This window comes from Molothrus ater, chromosome 21 (genome assembly GCF_012460135.2).
Source record: "Molothrus ater isolate BHLD 08-10-18 breed brown headed cowbird chromosome 21, BPBGC_Mater_1.1, whole genome shotgun sequence".
NCBI lineage: Eukaryota > Metazoa > Chordata > Aves > Passeriformes > Icteridae > Molothrus > Molothrus ater.
In genome coordinates, this window is record NC_050498.2 from 10,532,773 (window position 1) to 10,553,763 (window position 20,991).

Sequence of the window (20,991 nt, forward strand, 5' to 3'; positions counted from 1 at the left end):
AGCACCTTACCAGCAACAACCCACATCCTCCCTGGAATGGAAGTCAGACAAGGCAAATAGAAGCCAATCGCCTTCTCCTTCAACACAAAGCGTGCATTTCTCAAGCCAAAAATCCCTGCCCAGCTTGTTATGTTTTCAGAACAGCGATGCAGCCTTAAAATTTTAAGGTTTTGTTTAAGAAAAGAGAACCTTTAAGTGTAAGCGGAATCAGGCACCAGAACCTTAATTTATCAATTAGACGCCATCTGTGGATTGTGTTCCTTGGAATAATTGTTAGATTTGACAATGCACTGCTGCTTTACAAAGTTTCTGCCAGCCTTGCTACCATTTAATTAAATTTCTGCACTTAACTTTGATTGCACTGAAAGCACTGCTGGTTTCTGCCGATCGAGTCCCTTAGCCACCTGCTGTGTTAGTTCTAACCATGTTTCCACAGTTGTATCAAAAATTATGGGTTTTATTTTTAGTCTTTGTCTTTTCTCAGTCTTCACCAAAAGGAAAAATAATAGCAATAAAAACCCCAATGATTCTGACGTGCTGAAGCCGTAATACCCAGCGTGGAAAGCAGCAGCAACTTCCACATCTCCCAACAAAAGCCAGACGCTTCCCTTTTTGTCTTCCAGCACAGAACAAGTGTCAGGGCATGATGGCTTAATGCTCCACGTTTTGCTTAAACAAAATGAGCTTCCTGTACCTCCTCATTATATTTGTATACATCTCTTGTATTTATATGGAGGGATAAAGGCAAACACACCAGTCATTTACATACATAAATATTGCACACGCAAATAACAAGCAAGCTGTCATTCTCGCTTTAGCCCACAGCACAGTTGGGGAAATAGAACTTCAATAATGTCAAATTAGCAGAGTGAAGAGCCCTAAAAGCCTACAAATATCATCAAGCATCCAAGCTGCTGCTGTGAGTAACCCCAGTGTGAAGAGGAGCCGGGCTGCCAGATCCCCCACCCATGCTGGGCCAGAGCTCCCAGGAGAGCCTGGCGTGCCCACCCCAAACGTCCTCCTCCTTCCCAGGCCTGTGCTCCAGCCTGGGGACACACGCCTGACTCTCCTGCCTCTGCTCTGCTCTGGGGGTTCAGGGCTCCAGGCAGCCCTGCCCTGGCACAGCAGGGTCAGGCACTCCTCAGGGCTGAAATGGCATTTGCTTGGTGAAGGTTCACAAAAATAAATTAAAAATTGCAGTAAACCTGTGCTATGGATGCCCACTCTCTCAGCTATGGTGACTGCTGTGTCAGCCTCTCTCTCTCTTCCCCTTCTTTTCTGTTGCATGGGACAGATAAAAGCTGCAAGGATTGAGGCAGGTGGAAACGGGTTCTCCTCCCACCCTTGTGACTGTGAAATAGCGAAAAGAGGTTCCTCAACCCAGATTAGGTAGTTTGTGCTAAATCAATGTGTGTAAGGTATTTTTAAATCCTTCACTCTAAGTGGTGTCAAAGTACAAAAATGTATTTTACCCACTAGAGCTAAAAAAAAAAAAAAAAAAAAATCAGATTTAATGGCAAAAGAAACTCAAAGGCAGTAAGAACAGGACAGTGCTTATGTAGGGGCTCCAATTTTGGGCAATCTGATGGCATGCCAAGAGAGGTCAGAGACATGAACAAGAGCCTGCTTCTGGGCTCTGCTTAGGCCAAGGAGACCCAGTCATTTAGATATTCAAATTATTTTCATAATCCTTCATAGGTTATGAAATATTTATTAGCAACCTGTGGGGCTGACCAGCACTGCTCCAAGGAAAATACAGATTTAGGCAATTTCCTAAAGCAGGCATTCTACAGCCAGCGAGCCTGGAGCAACTCTGCCATGCCAATATACGGCATGAATAGGTTTTATGATGCATTTTATAGAAAATTACAACTGCATAATTAAGCCTCAGCAGCAACCCTCCCGTTGCTACCTGTGCTGAGGAAACCCAGCTGATGCAGTGCCAGGAGGTGCCCGCGCTGCCCCTCCATCCCCAGGCTCACAGGGATGGAGGATGCTGTGCCTGCCTCAGGCTGGGGAGCTTCTGCTCCACACAAAGTTGTATTTTGTCCTCTACAGGGCTGTGCCCCACCTGGACCCTTACACAAACCTGTTCTCTCAGGAGGAGAATGCATCAAAGGCTTGTATCAATCACAGCCATGCCAGGAGCTGTCCTGGGGACAGCCTTGTTTCCAGGACCACGATCTGAATTAACTCCTCACTTTTAATAATCTGGTGTGCCCAAAGCCAGCACGGGACTGAGGTATTCCTGTACACAGATCAACTCAGGGCTCACTCCAGGCACTGAGCTCTGCCCTTCATCAAGGCTCACCAGGGCCAGACTTGGAATCTGGATCTGGGCTGGAGCCCAGCTCTCCCCTCTGGACCTGACACCTTCCTGCTGTGCCCTCCCAGGGAACCTGCATCACCTCACTGCTGCCCAGACCTGCCACCAGAGCTCTGCTTTAGACAAAAACATGCTGTAACAGGCTTTAAAACCTCAAATATCACGGAGTCTGATTCCAGTCGGGCAAATTCCTCCTGCTGTGTTCACACCGTGCCCCTGGGCAGCTGGTTCCCTCTGTCTGAGTGCCAGATCCTGCACAGGTATTAGGGGTCAATTACATTACAAGGAGGTATAGGAGAAGAAAAGACACTTTTTGGTCTGCAGTTCTGCCCTAAATTAACTTTTAATATGGAACAGAATGTCACATTTGCTTCTCCCCATAATCTAAAAATTTCTCCTTATGCAGCAGCAATAAGGAGGGCTTTTAAAAATTAAAAAGACCTGAAAACCACACATGGGTGTATTTCATGGCTATAAAAAAGCATTTAAAATGTAGAGTTAAAAAGGTGTTTCAAGTGTCTTCATCAAAGGAGGTTGAAAATGGAAGGAAAATAGGATTTTAAAAATGCCCATTTTCTTTAAAATCAGCTTCGTGAGTCAGAGCACACAAAACCTTTTTGCTGCTCTGAGGATCCTGAACGTAAATCCAGCCAGCACTGCAGCCAGTTTGTTTGTGGAGAGTAACAGTGCAATTATCAGTGACATGCACAGCCTTTTCTGCTATTTTTGTGTGCATTTCTGCTATATTCTGTGGCAATTGCCAGCTCTCCCTGACACCCCAGGAGCTCTGGAAAGGAACCCCCAAATTCAAAGCTAATCAGGGAACACTTTTTCAGGGGAGGCTTTATTCATCTCCCCTCCCAAAATCCTTTTCCCTCCCATCTTGATTTTGTTAAAAACCACAGAAGATGACTGAGCATGATCTGGTACCTGGGAACTTGCACTTTTTCACCAAACCAAAGCTGTGGGATCTGCCCCCGTGCAGCAGTGCTGCAGATGCAGTGTTTGCTGGAGGCTGAGGCATCAATGACACATGCTGCTACCCAGCAGAGCCCTGCACTGCTTCTTCCCTTCCTTTATTATTCCCTGTTAGTGAACCACCAAGTTTCTGCAACAACTCAAGTCCCACCCTTCAGCTCCCTGATTTTTGATCATGGCCTCCAAGCATCTCAGACCTTTACCACCAAACCTCAAATCAAGATTCCAGCTGTAAATCAAGCAGAACAAGCTCTGATTTACCTCTCACCTTAAACCAACAGGATATTACAACAAAAATATCCTGGTCTGGTTGCCAGAAGGAAGCAAAGCATCCATGTTACAATTAGCATATGCAAATCAGCATATGCTACCGCCCAGCCCTTCCCTCCCTCAAACTGAGCAAAGTACAACCGAGCAGTGCTGAAATGCAAATTACCCAGAAGAGAGTTTGGGGACGTGCAGGAAACATAAGGACTTGGTGTCTGGATGCATTCCAACGAGAGTAGCTGCAAACTAAAACAACACTCGAGAATATGTGAGGAGGCTTTTATTAAAAAAAGAATCTGCTCTCTTTAGTTAATAGTGGGAATGATGCAATTACTAGAGAGCCAGGATACCCTCAGGCCCCAAATTCTATTCTAACTACAGAGAAGGCAGGAAGCAGAACTGCTCCTGGAGCAGCTGGTGGCCCAAGGGCAGGGGACACTGGCCCAGGCTGAAGGGGAGCTGCACACAGAGCTGGGCTCCGAGCACAGAGCCAGCACCAGGCAGCAGCCACACTGAACCCTCTCTGCTTTCGGGAGAAATCAGGTAAGATTTGGAGCAGAAGGGCTGTCCAAGGAAATGGTGAATCCAGGATACCTCATGCATTAAATGTAAGAGTAACCATAATTTCTGACCTACAGTGAAATGAATTTGCAAATGACTAGTAACACACGAAATGGAAAGAGAGGGCCTCGCTGACTGCTAATCCTCACTAAATAATTACATTTACATATAAATGTAAACACACATACAAACCTACATCAATAAAAAGCTGTTAACAATACAACTGTAAAGCTCTGTAATTTCTTTTAAGAAATTAAGTCCAATTCCATGTTGAAAGGAAAGATTGAATGCTGTAGGATATGTAATACAAACAAGTGCAGAGAGCATCACTCAGTCAGGATTAACACATACTTTTTCTTCCCTCTATAAATAATTTGTGTATTGAGACATACAGCTAAATCAGCTAAAGTACAGATCTAATTAAAGAACCTGGAAACTGATTACTGCACTATGGAACACATCAAGGGGTTTTTCTTCCTTTTTTTTTTTCTTTTTTTTGAAGAAAGATCTGGTCTGAAATCTTATCAGTCCCACACATGCCAGAATTAGTGCCTGCCTTTGTGTCAGATGGAAACTGTATCGAGAAATCATCAAGCAGAACTCATGGTTGAGATGAACAGAATGCAGCTGTCTTCATCTGCCAGATTATATTCTGTGCTTTCCACTATCAGCAGACGAACTGCAGGTGTAGAGCTCCTCAGGGCCAGACACTAAGAACTAAAATACAAATACAAGTGGTTAAACTGAAAGAAGTTCCTGCCTCACCAAGGACTCAGCTGAACGGCTCTGGAATGCTTTTACTTCATGAGTATTAACTCCTGAATAATAAACCTATTTGCCACAGCACCAACTTGTTCTGAAGGACTGGAAATAAACATTAAAGAAAGGCTCCTCTCACACCTTCCCCTGGAACCAGCCCTGGTGACAGATGAGGTTCAGCAGCAGAGATCAATGGGATCCACAGCCCTGCCAGATAAAACCCTTCCTTCACCCTACCTCTGCTCCCACCTGCAGCACTGGGGCAAAGAACCCATTTGCTCCCAATGAAGGGGAAAATGAATGGGTTTAGGGCCCTCATTCCTCAGATGCCTCTGATTCATCTGTCCTGACTGGCTTCACACAAAAGCTGCTGCTGCTGATGGCCATTAGGTCAGACACACTTTAACACCAGCTATTGCTATTTTAAAATGTTGATGCTGCTCTGAAACAGCATTTTACTCTTACACCCTAATCATTGTTATGGCTTCTGACAGGTTTTAAATACAATAGTATTAACTGCAATTAATTCATTTGGAATTAATGCGAATATTGCAGGCACTTCAGCAGATCTCTGCTGCAATTCACCACTCATTATTGCACCATTATTTTTTAAGTGTTATCCATAAAGCAGGCTGCCAGGGCATTTGCATTTAGGTGACAGAAGTAGGAACAGAGAGGAACAATAAATTAGCACAAAAATTAAGCAGAAGGAGCGGGAGAATTACATTGTCTGACGTTTTAATATTCCTCATGACTCTGATTCCCAATCTGGCAGAGCCAGGGAGCAGGCAGAGGGCTGTGCACCCCTTCCCTCCCCTGCTCCCCATGCCCAAAGCAATGGCTGTGCAGGCTCATCCTTCCATTTTTCACTTTTTGACACGCTCACAACTCCTGCCCCAGTGCCCAGCATTCCCCAGCTGGCTGCAAGATCAGTCCCATGCAGACAGAAAACAGACAGGTTCTTTCCAACAGAGCCATTAAAAACAGCCAGTATGTCCGGAAGGGAGGGCAGAAATGAAGCATTATTAGACCATTAAACGGGGTGCCCAGCAGCACTCCTCCCTGGGCAGGGAAAACCTCTCTGGTGCAGTTAACAGCTGGTTTTAGAGCATTAATGACCTCAGGTGAAAACAAACTGGTCATTAAAACCACGCTTTAAGGGATTAGCTAGCACCAGAACATACAAGTTACTTAAACTGAAGTAGTTCCATATGGTTAATTTATAATTTCCAAGGTATTAATCAGCGAAATTCTGATGGTTCCTAGATAAAGTGTGCAAGGGGGAGATTCACTCGGCTCCTCAGAGCAATCTGAACTGGAAGCATGCTGGCAGAACAGTTTCATTTCTCAATTTGCTGGCCAAACTGAAAAAAAACAGAACCAAAAAACCAGAAGGACGAATTTGCCTATGATTAAACAAACATGTTTTCATTCTGGCAAAACTTAAAAGGAAAGAAAAAAAAAATTTCATTTTGAGTCAGTCCACATCTTGTTTCAACTCTGAGCGGAAATACACTGCAGGTTTTTCAGTTTATTTAACCCCTTTTAAACCTTTTGCCTCTCAGGGCCACTTTTAAACGTGGAGAGTGCAGGAAGGGGAAAATGGAAGTTTGTTGAAGATCTCAATGCACAGGTGGGAGGGAGCAGAGGCAGGTGCTCAGCAGCACCCAGCATCTTGGAGTGCAGGTTAGGAGATCCATCCTACCAGCTCAGACCCAGCCCTGGGCTCACTGGGACACCGTGGCCAGCAGGTTTTACACCGTTCAGTGCCGCTGCTGATATCAAAGATAAGAGATCTAAGACATTCAGATACCCACGCAGTCTGAAGGGCACTGAAGCTGCAGCACAACAAACACACAGATGTTAGAGCAGGACCAAACTCCACGCACCCTCCCCTGGTGAGCAGCCAAACAAAACCACGGAGGAAGGGCAGGCACATGCCCACCCACCACGAGAAGGGAGAAAAGACACCCCTGGAAAGTAAAGAAAACAAGCTGCAGCTCATTGAGAGACTGAATCCATTTAAATTACAAATACACTGCTAAATACAAACTCCCCAGAACCTAAAGTCGTTTTTAAAACTGTTCTTTTTATCACTGAAACCTTGGGGGAAATTTTAGAAGCTCATTTCATCCTCGTAACACAATGACTCCTCCACAGTGCAATACTTTATTAAGATGATTGTATAGGACTCTGCAGAGAACCAACAACAGGCTTGAGACTTCAATTTGTTCCACAGAACAACAGCATTAGCAAATAAAACACCCTGAAGTTCTCTTTGGCTGAATCTTTACTGTGAAATGTATCTCTCAGCCTAGGAAATGCACTTTCCTCCTCTGAATTCCCTGGTACCTCCAACCCACCCAAACCCCACTCCGTGCACAGGGGACACACGCCAAAGGCTGGTCCAAAGCAAGGCTCCCTCCTGCATCCCAAGAGATACAAAAAATGTTTCTAAGTTAACAAGTTTTCATACTAAAGCAACTCAATTTCAGGATCCAAAGGAAGGATCCACGGAGGGAACAATCACCCTCACGTCCTCCCCGCCAGGGATGGGGCTCAAGACGAGCACAAACACTGACCAAAGCCTCCTGCACAACTCCAGACCTGTCCTCTTTCCGTCTGCTCAAGAACAACATTTGTTTTAATCTTTTTGTCAAAACAAAAATGAAACAAAAAGCCAACCAAACAAGCAACAACAACAAAACCGTTCCAAGAATGCAGAAGGGCAGAAATCCAAACCTAGTTTAGCTCAAAACTCTACTTTACCAGAGGCTGAATTACGCACTTATTTGGGAAAAGAGGGCTAAGCTCTTTCCAAGGTCATTTCAAGGTTTTCATACCAGCAAGAGAAGAATTATTTACATGTGACAGTGCATCCTGTGTATTCAGTTGGGAAGGCAAATATGGGTTTAATAAATAAAATTTATAAAAACCAAAGCAGAGGACAAAAACCTGCCTCAATGCACCCATTTCTGCAGCGAAATGGGAGTACAGGATGTCCCTGTCCCAAGAAGGTGTTGTGCCAACATCCCTTAGAGCAACATCAAATATAATTTTCAAACCAATTAGCTCAAAAAGCATCAACACCAAAGCAATGCCTTCCACATTCTAATTACTAGGCCATCCTATTCAATTCTTAATGAGAGGAGAGACAAAGGCAGTATATGTATTAGGGTCTACTTCAAGAATTCTTTTTCTTTTAGCAAACAGATCCTCTTTTGTTCTGGTTAAACACCAATTACTCCGTTCTCTCTAACATGCAAATCAGCTGAAAATAGGGCATGATGTATCTCGATCCTGCACCACTACAAGTTTGAATGAAGGGGGAAAATAAAGCAACCCTCTAGGGGCTTTCAATTCCAAGTACTTTGTACTCTGATAAAGCTCTTTTCAAAGAGCTTTTTGTATTATCTACCGCGGTTCCCATAAGCAGTGATTTTGCCATTATGCCAAAAGAAATAGCACATTTAAGGTGTACAATATAAGCAAGGAAAGGAAAAGTAGCCAACAAAGCTGTTTACATGTAGCTTTGAGTTGTTACGTCCCCACTGCAAACAGCGAAACTCGGGAGCATTATGAGCATCACCGCACGGAGGGAAGGGTTCAGCAGGAGGGAAGGGGATGCTGGAGGGTTCGTGTCGCTTTTTTTACCTCCTGAGCACGCTGGGGAGGGCTCAGTCCCTGTCAGTCAGGTGTGGGCTCAGCCCTCTCTCACCCTCGCTGACTGCACCTGACCCTAAGGGGTTTAAGAGAAGCCTCTGCTATTTCCAGGGAGACCCTAGAGCAGCCTGCTGGTACCTACACAGGGCTTACAAGGAATTCCACACCAAAAGACGTGTTTTTAAAATTGAGAATTTGCAGATCTCTGTAAGGTGACCTGAACCCTAAGTGTGCAGCTGTGTTTAGGAGTGCAAACTGTGCCACACAGCGTCACTGACATGACCAGGGAGTGAGGATCTAAAGCTCACCCCTAAAAAACTGCAGCCTCTGTGCAGGGAGGAGAAGGGAACCCCTCCATGCAGCACAGGTACCACGGGGCAGTGGCAGTGCCAGACTCCCAGCAGGAGAAAGGGCTGTAGGAATTTCTGACTGGAAACAGCCTCCCTAGGTGAACAGCCAAGGAGCACTCTGGAGGGTGGCTGTCCTTGCTGGAAATGCCAGGAACATCCTTGAAACCTGCGGCAGGAGGCCCAGCTCCAAGGAGGGAGCAGCAGCTTGAACAGACCATCCCACACCCTGTCCTCTGCACAGAGCACGGCCACGCACGGGTTACGCCGAGCACGGCCACGCGCAGGTTACACCGAGCATAATCACACACGGGTTACACCGAGCACGGCCACGCGCGGGTTACACCGAGCATAACCACACACGGGTTACACCGAGCATAATCACACACGGGTTACACCGAGCATAATCACACACGGGTTACACCGAGCATAATCACACACGGGTTACACCAAGCATAATCACACACGGGTTACGCCGAGCATAATCACACACGGGTTACGCCGAGCACGGCCACGCGTGGGTTACACTGAGCATAATCACACACGGGTTACACTGAGCATAACCACAGATAGGTTACACCGAGCATAACCACAGATAGGTTACGCCGAGCATAATCACACACGGGTTACACCGAGCACGGCCACGCGTGGGTTACACCGAGCACGGCCACAGAGCTGCAGGGAAAGGCAGCAGAAGGCGAGGAACGTGTCACTGAGGTTTCCTGAAGAGCACACACACGAAACCAGCTCATTCAGAGCCACCAGGGCTCAATGCACCCATCCTGCTGCACAGGGTGAACCTCAGCCAAGCCTCCCTGGAGTCCCTGGTGCACCTCTGAGTTACCAGGAAAACAGAGCACACACACACACAGAACACAGCTGTTGTGAAATCTGCAGATATATGGGTCTGTGAGAAACGAGTCTACATAAAAAATGACGTATTGCCAGCCCTGCAGTCAACAAGGATACAGAATCTGTTGGCTATGATCAAGGTATCTGAGTGCTTGCACTACAGAAATCATTTTGTAATTGAATGTTCTATATCAAAGTGTAATTCAATTTATATAATGCATTAACTGTACTTAACATAAATCACACACATGCTAATACTTACATTATACACACGCAACCACCTCTGGTCTTGTTTTAATATATAGACAGATAAAATACATAAAAATAGCTCATTTCAAGGAGATGGACCCTAGAGTATTTCACATTTCTAAATTCAGCCAAAAACCACAGCGCATTAGTCTCTTCTGCCAAACATTATATACAATCTTCCAAAAAAGTTTTCATCTGGTTTGTTGGCCTTTAATATATTTTTGATTTATGACATTTTGAAACATTTTCCCTTCTGCAGCTCAAGAGGAAAAAAGCATTCTTCTGATTCCAGATTCAGGATTTCTTTAAAGAGAAACCAAAAGTAATAAATCTGAAGTGTCATGCTGCTACTGTATCACACGAGCGAGAAGTATTACAGCATGTGTTGACTGTAGCCTCCAAGCAAAAACTGTATTAAGTAACAGTATTTTCTTACATTACACATTCTTTTTCTTGCCCAAAGCGTGTGTTTCACACAGATGTTCTTCATACACCAATATTATACATGTGCAGCAAGTTGCTGTAACTCAGGGTCTCTCCCTTCTCCTCACACCAAGTGGTGAGGACACGGTAACCTCACTGGGAAGCACTAACAGCTCATGGCTGTGTCCTGTGTCCACACCAAACCAACCTCCCCAGCAAGCTCTTCCTTGTCCACTTTCCGCCCCAAACTTGTACAAGTTCAGGAGCCCACACCAGGCACAGGTGTGGGAGCAGCAGGGTACAACCAGTCCCTTTTCAAAGGGACAGAGCTGTGGGATCCCAGAACAGGTCAGGCTGGAACAGAGCACAGGGGCTCACCTGGTGCCACCTCCCTGCCAGCCAGGCCATGCCAGAGCACAGGACTGCAGCCAGACAGCTCTGGAATGCCTCCAGTGAGGGAGACTCCACACCCTCAACTGTGTCAAACATCAGCTGCACTAAGTATAGCACTCGTCTTTTGGGGTCACTGTTAAGGGGAAGGAGGGTAGCCTGAGAGAAGCCTGAAAATGGAAGGAAAAATGAGCAAGAATCCATTTAATGTAATAAAAATAGCAGTTAGTCTAGAGAGCCCATAGACACCAGGTTGATTTCAGTTTACCACTGAGCACTAAGGATAACTGCAGGGCACTGTAAATGTTCATTCCTTTGCGTTAATTGCTGTTAGAGTCATAGTTTAGTATATTATACCAGCCTCAGCTTGCTCTAATTCCTTATCCCATTTGCTTTGGCCAGGATGATTAAAAAAAGAGACAGGGAAAAAAATAAAAAGGAGAAAATGCTTCTAATGATTATCCAAGGGAGTGTGTGAAAAGGCACTATTAGATGTCCTGCAAGGCACAAGGACAGTCCTGAAGGCATCCCACTGCCACTGTGCAAGGCACGGGTGGAGCTGGGAGGGAGAGCCTAGTCCACAGCCCACAGCTCAGGATGCCAGGCCAGGAGCTGCAAGGCAGCCTGGTGGAGGCACAGGCAGGCACATGCTCCATGGCAGTGCCAGGGAGCAGAGCTGAGCCCCGGGACTCACTCCTGCATCCGCAGCTCCCCTGCCCCGAGACGCGCTCGTACACGCAGGGCCAGCACCCGGGGGAGCAGCACGGGAGGCAGCCAGGCTCTGCATCCTGCCAGGAGCCAGCAAAGCTGCGGCTCCCCAAGCAGGGCACAGGGCAAGCCTGGCTATCCCTGTGCCCCCCTGTGCTGCTCAGAGAGGCTCTGCAGAGCTACCAAACTCCCTGACACAGATCCAGAATGCACGCAGAAACAATGGCAATTAGGCCCCAAAATGAGCACTTGGATTTAAAAACAACAAACAAACAGAGAAGCCCACACAACAACAAACCACACACACACACACAAAACCTTCCAGAAAATCAGATAGGGGCAGAGCAGATCCTATCAGCCCTGGCTTCCTCTGTGATTGACACCGGTCAAGTCTCACCATGTTCCTGGAGAGGAAATACATGACCTCCAGAATTAAAAAAGGCAGGCACAGAAATGCTAGGCAAACTGCTTTGAAGAAACAAAGAAGAAGAAAGCAGAGGTGAGAGCCAGCTCCATTCCACCCACGAGCCATGAACACCAATCCAATCCATCAGAGCTGCCACGGCTGCGACAAATCCCTGTGCCAAATGCGAGATTCTCATTACCAAATAATTGAAAAGCAAAGCTCTGCCACCTTCTCCTGCGCCCGGGAGGCTGGCCCCTGGCACTGGCAGCCCTGCCTCCCCAGAGGGTTTGGGGCATGGCTTTATTTGCATGAGCTCCCAGCAGAGCAGGAGCCCTGTGCCCGGGGTCAGGGCGCACACGCGGCGCGGTGCCAGCGGGCAGCAGGGCAGCTCAGCACCTGCCCGTGCCCAGCTCGGGGCAGGAGAGAGAACTGGCGCTTCCAGCAACCCAGACTAATGTACATAATTATACAGATTACTTAATAACTGCATTAGAGATATAGTTACCTACACACTAATCATTAGGAATCAGAAAAGAGCTAAATAAAGGCGAGTAAAAGCTCTTACAAAGCCATAAGTTAAGTCACAACTCCGGAGAGAAGTTTGCTACCTCGAGACTAGAATTACAATGCACATTCATTTTGTATCCTTTTATATGAATGATATCTCTAACCACTTTATGATGTTAAATAACACACAGCTGCAGGATTTAATGAGCTGCAGCAACAGGGAGAAGCTGTACAAGGAAGTAAAAAGAAAAGATAGGGAAGCATCTGATTTTCAAGTGAAAGTTAGTGAAATGAAACAGCAATGAAGCAAGCATTGCACGGGGAAATTGTTCAAGATGTTAGGGTCTTCTGAGGTAAAAGCTCTGGGAAAACAGAGCCACAAAGGAAGCAGATTCACTCACTGGTGGTTAAAACCAAGAGGGTTTCTGGACTTCCAGTGAAGGATGATGTCTTAGTTAAAGAACTGATAAAAGTTTCAGAACCCAGCTTCATCACTGACCTCCTGGGGGTCCCAAGACAAAGTTTTTCACCTTCTCCTGGATTTCATCTCTCCCTCTTCCAAAGAAAGATGGTCTTGCTGATCTCTATCCACAAAACATTTCCTGCCCATTCTATTTACCTTCAAAATCTTTTCCCCTTTACAAGCTGACCTATGAACAGAACCTATGCCTGGCAGCTGACCACACCAGGTAAAGAAGGGAATGAAAAGTCAACAAAATGGGTTAAAAACGATCCTCAGGTTTAATCTCAGGGAGCTTTTTTGACAAACAGACAATCAACAGAATATTCTACAATAAATCAACAAGTTGCATCAGTGCTCAGCAGCACTACCAGACCAAGTCCTCATTAATGGTCTCATTTCCAGTATCTCGCTCATGCACAGCTCAGGCCCTGCAAGGAGCTGGAAACCCCAGCATCCACCCTCTAGAGTCATTACTCAACAACAAACGAGCGCTATATTTAGAACTTTTTCCATGAAGTAGCAGTATCCAAGGGCCATTGAGCCAAGAGGCACTCAAAGGTTAAACAAGCTGACCACGCTCTGCTCCCACCCAGGCTCCTTGCAGGTTACACGGCAGTGCTCTCTCACAGAGCCACCTCTGATACAGTCTGATAAAGTATCTTTGATCCAAGCACTGAGATACTGAACCAAAATTATCCTCTCTCTGCTGCCTGTACCCAGGCAGTGACCTTACAATTACAGGAGCACATATACACAATTACTTTGACTTAATTTAAAAGGCTTTGCTACAAAGATTCATTTAACGCGTTAAACAATCGAGAAAAACCCCATAAACCCCCTACTTTGTTTTCTCTCAGCTACTTCAGTCGGTATTTCAGCTTCTCAAGCTGCTCTGAACAACACACATTCTTCATTCTTTGATTTTGCTCATATTTTAGGAAACTACTGTTAGATCATGTAGAGATTTAGATTTCATTCTCTGCAAGCAAGTGCGCGTAGCTACAGAAACAAGCAGAGAGCAACTCATAGCTCCACTGGAGTTATATGTAGCCCTCAGGAAATTAAAACTACTTCTAGCACCAGTCACCAGGAGGGTTTGAAAACTGGGACTCGCAGCTCCTTAGCACAAAACCCCACCATGGAGCTAAAAGAGCAGCGTGGCTGTGGGAGGACTGTGCTGCCCTGACAGCCCCACGTGGGAGAAGGGCAGAACCCACCACGCTTCACGGGGTGCTGCAAGGACAAGCGCCCTGCGCATCCTCCTTGCCTCCACAGGGATCAGGCCTTGCTACTCCCCTTCCAGAGATGGCACAGGGCTCCAACTGTGTGCATAAAGCTCTTCTGCATCCTGCAATAACCAGCATAAAGACACCTCAAAGCTCAAGATAAATGCACACGAGTGCCACAGCAGCTGTGGCCTGCTCAACAGAAGTGACAGATAAACCAGCCTCGTCACATTAACAGGAAAACATCCACCTTGCAGAGCAGCCTGAGCTAGAAAAGCAGCCTGGGTAAGCACTAACGTCAGTGTCTTGCACTGCTGTGCTTCCTCCCAAGCTCTTACGAAACATGACCAGCGGGGCTGGAAGCCTCACATCCAAGGACAAAGAATCAGCAGGCATGTAAGCACCAATATTTATGTAATGTATGTCATGTTCACAGCCACAATGAAATCATTGTCTTCCAAGGGGGTTGGTATGTTTGGAGCATTTGTTTGTTATTTCTGAAGATGCAGGAGGCAAAGCAGTTAAAAATAAAGAGGTCACTGCATGCAAAATTAATCTTTAACTGCCTACACTGCTTTAAATGACCTGTAAGGATTATGGTGCACTCCCCAAGCTGTGAGTACCTTTGTTAACAAACAACTCCTCCAGAGGAGGTGGAGGGCAGACCAGTAACATAACTCAGCTGGCAAGTTTTATCCTTTTTCTTTCTCCCAGCGGCCACTGTTTCACTGGTTCCCTTTGGTGGCAGCTCTGCCCCCATGCTGCAAAGAGCACAAGGACAGCTGGGCTCCAGGAGATGCTCTCAACACTGGCATGACAAGCAGACAAGACAAAGACTTACCAGTTTCACAGCCTTGCCTAAACTCAGGCTTAAAATGGAAGGAACAGGCTTTAATTAATATTGCTGCTGTGAGCAGGCAACAGAGGATTCCTTTTAAAACACAACCTGTGGCTACTAGAGTTGTTAAATACTCAACACCATGTCATGTGCAACCTGACTTTAATGCTACACAGAGTCCAGCCCCAAAGAAGGCACACAGCAGAGATGAGGCTCCTTCCCTTTGTAGCAAGAGATGGTTGTTTAGTACTTGGTTACTAACCAAATAAGGAACTTCAGACTTAGTTACCAAGATGCATCATAAAACTCCAAAAAGAACTAGAAAGCTCCAAAGAGGAGTCACCCAGCTCACATTCGTGACCTGCAGTATAAATCCACAGCAGACAGCCTGGATTACCCTCTTAAAGGGAGGTATTCTAAATATATGTTACTATAAACACAGCAGCCTGTTTGAGTCTCAGAGGAGATCCCTGGATAGCCCCTGGCAGCTCTGCCCATCTGAGGAGCTGAAGCAGCACCTGCCCATCTCCCACACCCTCTGAAGGCTCCTGTCTCTGCAAGCACTTCTAAACCAGGGCAATCCTCTCCCTGTCACCTCTGCGAGCAGAAAAGAGACAAAGCAGACAACTGCCACCAGAGTCACCAATTCAGAGCAGCCTCATCACAGATGCAACAGCTGGAACCTGGTTTTTCTGAGACAAGCATTATGGATAGATACCACCACCCATTTTGTTCACCAAGGCCTAAACCAAGCCAGAATTTAAAGAAAGCAACCGAAGTCTTTGAACTCCAAAGACTTTCAAATTTCAAGCATACAGTCCTCTAGAATCAGCATAGCTTTAGCTGGCATGACATTAACTGCATTGATTTCCATCTAAAGAATGAAGGTTCAGCAACAGCCTAGAGCTGCCATGGCAAGGATCAAGAGAGAAACTATTCCCTAAGTGATCCTGCCTAGGGCAAGCAGGGGAGTATCTGTATCCACAGGATTAATGAACAAAATTAAGAACCTGCAGGAAGACTATTAGAGACAAGCAGAGGCAGGTACAACGTGGTGAAATGCACATTAAAGCCCCCAAGCTGTCCCACCTCGGCCCCAAAGGCACACCAGCAACAAGACAGCAGAAAGCTGCCTCAAGGGGACAGATCGTAATTCTCAGTGAAACAAACAGCAGTGAGATGTCATGGGGTTTGTTACCAGTGAGCCACACACACAGAGCCAGTTCCCAGGAATAACTCAAGAGGCATCACCGTCCTCTGAAGGAGGGGCAGGGACTGCCAAAGCCAAGGAATGAGGCCACCAGGACCTGCACAGATAACCTTCTGCAGATGGAAAGTCATTCCAGAGCGAGTGGTGGGAAAGGGACAAACCCCACCGTGTGTGAGGCTGCACAGGAGCACCTCTGCACTCCCTGGCACCTCTGCATGCCAGCATGCCAGCAGCACACAGGATCCAACTCACCCACTTGAAAGAAGCAGGTTTAGTCATGGGTCAGCTCTATCAGCAGACTTACTCCAACTTCCTGCCAAGTGTGTCTCCCCAGCAGTCCCCCAGCCTGGCTGTCACGTTTTGAAGTGCTGAAATCCATTTGCTAAGGCCAGGTAACACGAATGCTGGAGCCCCTGCTCAGCCCAGCCCCGGCTCCCTTCCAGCAGCCGCTGCCTGAACTCGTCAGGCTGTCACAGCTCATTAGGGTCACCTTAACGAGATCAGCAGCCTGGCTGCAGTGACCACAGCTTGGTCAGGCGGGCTCAGCATGCTGTCCTCATCCCAGGAAGAGCAGGCTTTGGATGAGACACAAAATGGAGGCCTGAGAATACAAGTTTAGGCTCATTAACCTGGAATGCAGCAGAGCAACCATGGCACCAGACCTGGCCTGCCCAGGAGAGCCAGGGTTGTTCTCACCCTGCAGCACATGCTGGTCAATGGCCAGGCCAGCTAAGGAGGGAGGTGGAAAGCACTCAATACTAGGTGTTTCAAAAATATTTCAGAATAAAAATACCGTTTTCTGTGGGTTCACAACAAGCAGAGCCATTTCTCTTCCCAGTCCTTTGTTACACATCACAAATCCATAGTGAGTATTAAATACACATGAAGAAAACATTTTTAACACTTAATTCTTAATGAGAACACACTGCAGTTCAGGACCAGGAGACGTCTGACTTGAGTGTACTCAGTTCACTTTTTCCTCTCATTTCTGTTCCTCTTGGCTACCCCTATACATCAGCTTCTAAACAGCCAGGAATAGTTTCCATTGTATTTCCTCATAAATTCTGCTTTGATCATTCAGATAAACATTTGTTGCCTTTCCCCTGAAACAAGCATAAACTTTTCCATTCCTGCTCGTACCAAACCCAAATGCCTGACAAACAAAGACAAAAAACAGAAAATATTTTATATACCCAGGAGTAGGTACAGCTCCTTTCAGCCATGGGCAATGCAGTAACAAGGGTTACATCAGTAACTTAAGGAGGCAAGCTATAGCTTGAAATGAGCATGGAAGCCCAACATAACTCAAGATGAAATGGAAATCACCCTCTGACTAAGAGGTTTAACCAAGATTAAAATGGCAAAATGAAAAAAAAAATAGCATTGCTCAGCTAATCTGGCAACTCTCTTCAAGTCCCATCACATCTGCACTGGCACATCTGCACACACCACTTGAGCCAGGGGAGCTAAGGCAAGATAAAAGCAGATGCAGGTGGAAAAAAAAAATCCATGTGTAAGAAGACTTGCTGTGTTGAGGTCAAGCACAGATTGAACACACAATGCTGGGAGGACCACTCTTCTCTCTGTAAAAGGGACATTTCCATAACTAACGTCTGACAAGAGTGCTTTGCTCGTTACAAGATGACAAAAGGTTGGCTCCTTTTGATCCTTCCCTTCATCCTCCCAACAGAATTTTGTAAGTAGCTTTTCTTTGGTGAGCCACAGACCTGGCTGTGATCCACATTCCTAGATGTCAGTGCATGGACTCGTGCCCTCAACAGGACTCTGTGAGATGCCAGGTGGGTACAGAGGAGAAGGACTCTGTAGGACACACAGATTTCTCATCAAGGTTGTAGGTAAAACAATAATAATAGATGCCTTGTTTCCTGCTTCCTTCAAGCAACGTTTCCTATGGCAATTGGCAAGTTTAACAGCTTTGTTCTCCTGGGATTACCCACAAGTCCTCCTTGCAGCAGGCAGAGCTGGAGCCTGTAATCATTAACATCTCATCCAGCAGCCCATCTAATGAGAGATAATGGGGAAAATGAACCCAGGGAGGGCAGGTAAAGAGCAACAGCAGAGGGGAGGGCAAGTCTCCAAAACATTTGCTCAAAAGAAGCTCCAGAGTAAACTCTGAGCAAATGGGTATCACTAAGCACCTCCATGCATGAGATGCTACTAAATGAAGGGTAAGGGACACGTTCACACACATTTCCTGCCTGCTTTCCTGACAATTCAATAAACATCAGAAAATTCATGTTTCACAAGTCAGAGCCCAAATTTGAACCGGAACAGGTGTTCCAGCCTGCAAACATCCTCTCAGAAGCCTTGCTCAAGTCCTCATCCTTCAAGTCTTGCTCTGGAGGTGACAGACAAGTCTGTGCATTCGGGATGGGGAAGGTGTGGCTGCAGCAGGGGCTGGTTTAACAACCACAGCCCTGTGTGTTCACCACAATGGGGATGTGCTGTACTGTGTTAAGGCACCTCCACTGCCAGTAATTGTTCACAGGACCAAGCCCCTCATTTCTGAAGATGCATCTTTCAAAAGATTCAGTAACTCAGTTGTTTTAAGGCTCCAAAAAGGGAGACCCACTAAAACAGATAAGCCCATTCTGTTTATTTTTAAAAAGCTGCTTTCTCAACCTTGGCTCTGAATGGAAGGTTTGATTCCTGGAAAGTCTATGAAAGGAACAAACACACAAACACACACCCTACCCTAACATTGCAATGAATTTTGGAGAGCAACAGTTACAACCAGGCCACCTTGGATGGAAAGCCAAAGCTTCTGAGTCACTGGTTCCTGCAAACTCTGCAGCTCACAGCTGAAATACACACATCATCACTGTCTCTGGACTCCTCAGCATCAAAGACAGAGCCAGCCAAGTCCTCTGAGCCCCAGAAATCTAATTAGCTAGACTAAAAAATAAAAAAAAATAAAAAAAGCACCTCAAAATACTCCAGCAGAGGAATTTTAGAACTGCACTGAAATAAATGCTCTATAACCTTTTGGAGCCAAACTGCATACCCAAAACCGGATTTATTTCCTTTTTACTGATCGCCCATTAGAAAGCCAACATCCAAGGGCAGGTAACAGAAACATTTTCAGAATGTTACGAGAGCGAAATCTTTTACTGCACATCTAATGAAGAACCTTCAATTTATGAGGGTGCTGATAAAAGTCAGTGGGATGCATCTCTATAAAATCCCATTTCAGTGCAACATTCATAGCAAGCTGCAGACCCAATCATATTTTTCTTACTCTTTGCTTTTTGGACAAACACTTAGGTTCTAGAGCCACAGAGGGACAATTCCATCTCCTGTCCTTGTGAAGGGTGTGTGCTGGAAGATGAGATTTCCCAGGAACTGTTCCACCAGCCGCCAAGGTCCCCTCACCCCTCCACAGCCCATGGAACTGGGAACATGGGAGTTCTCATCTCCTGCTGCCCTGAGGTTTTCTGCTCTGTCCTGCTCAAGGAAACACGGGGGGGGAATAATTCCACAAGCCTGGGGACACGGGGCAGAGGGAGCCATGCCTGCTCCTCCTGCAGGTTGCTGTTCTCTTTCACAGTGAAGAACTGAGCCTAGCCCCACATTCAGTGTCATCCTCACAAGTTATGGACCAGCAGCCACATCAGGGCTAACTGCTAAGGGAAACAGGATGGTGGCAACACCTGAAGGAAACAGTTTTAAAGGTTTTATTATCTTTATTAAGTCTACACAGAACCTGCCATTTCTCTGGAGACCCCAGTACCCTCTTTAGCAGCCAGAAAATCCCGTTCTACACCTCCTGAGCCATCCCTCACACCAGTGTGGGTTTATCTCCTGCCTTTTGGAGAGCAGTGGAGCCAAGAGGGTTCCAAGCACAGAGTGCCCGTGCCAGGGCCCCCAAGGTGGGACTGAGCCCCCCAGCAGGGCTGCCCTGAGGGGCTCTGCCAGGGCAGGGAGCTCCCACCAGCCACCACAGGCTCCCCACTGCCTCAGATGTTCGTTACTTTACAGCCAATTAATGAACCGCGATTTACGGGAACGTAAAAAAAAAAACTCAAACGGGAAACTTCGCAAAGCTCAGAGAGTGTTTGAATTTACATCCAATATGTTTGGAACATGTCAATAAAATATTTACCATTACATTGTGCCTCTCCCAACTGTTGTGTTTTCCTCTTGGCAGAGGTTAAAATGCCTCCCCTCACCATCCTGTGTGTTATAGATACGCTCTCAGAGCTGAATGCCAGTGGGGAGCAGCAAATTTGGATGAGGAGCATACTCTTTAAATTAAGCTTTCACAGAACAATTCAGATTAGGAGAGCAAGACTAAGTATTTAATCTTCCCCTGCGATTCTTGACAACGTTCCTTTAGGGCGAAGAGAAGTGCACAGCAAATCACTTTTCTAGGAAGCATTTCCATCACCAAAACCAATGCGGGACATGGAAACCCGACTGCTGAAATCAGAATCCAGCTTAAGAGTAATGGAAATACCTATCGATACAAACCACCTGCACCTCTGAGCAGCATTCCAGGCTCGGCTGGTAACACTCAGCCACAACAGCCTGCTGCTGGAATGCTAAACACCCCTGGGGAAGGAAGGAGAGGGCACAGACCTGCAGGGCACCCCAGCATCAGCCTCGCTCCCCAAAATGCCCCTCAAAAAAGCCTGCAACCATCCTGCATGCATGCTAAAAAACCAAAGTACAAAAATAGACCAGATTACACACAAAAGCATACTCACATGCACAAAACCAGAAAATCCCATTCATTCATGCGGGCTTTTAATCCTAAAGGATCCCACTTGCTTTCCAAAGTGAATAAACGTATCGGAG

At 46.3% G+C, this 20,991-nt stretch overlaps 1 protein-coding gene across 12 annotated transcripts in view; it reads right to left on the reverse strand.

The window, feature by feature from the left end:
* MSI2 (musashi RNA binding protein 2) overlaps positions 1-20,991 on the reverse strand; it is a 210,276-nt gene that overhangs the window by 145,452 nt on the left and 43,833 nt on the right. The window lies entirely within an intron of this gene.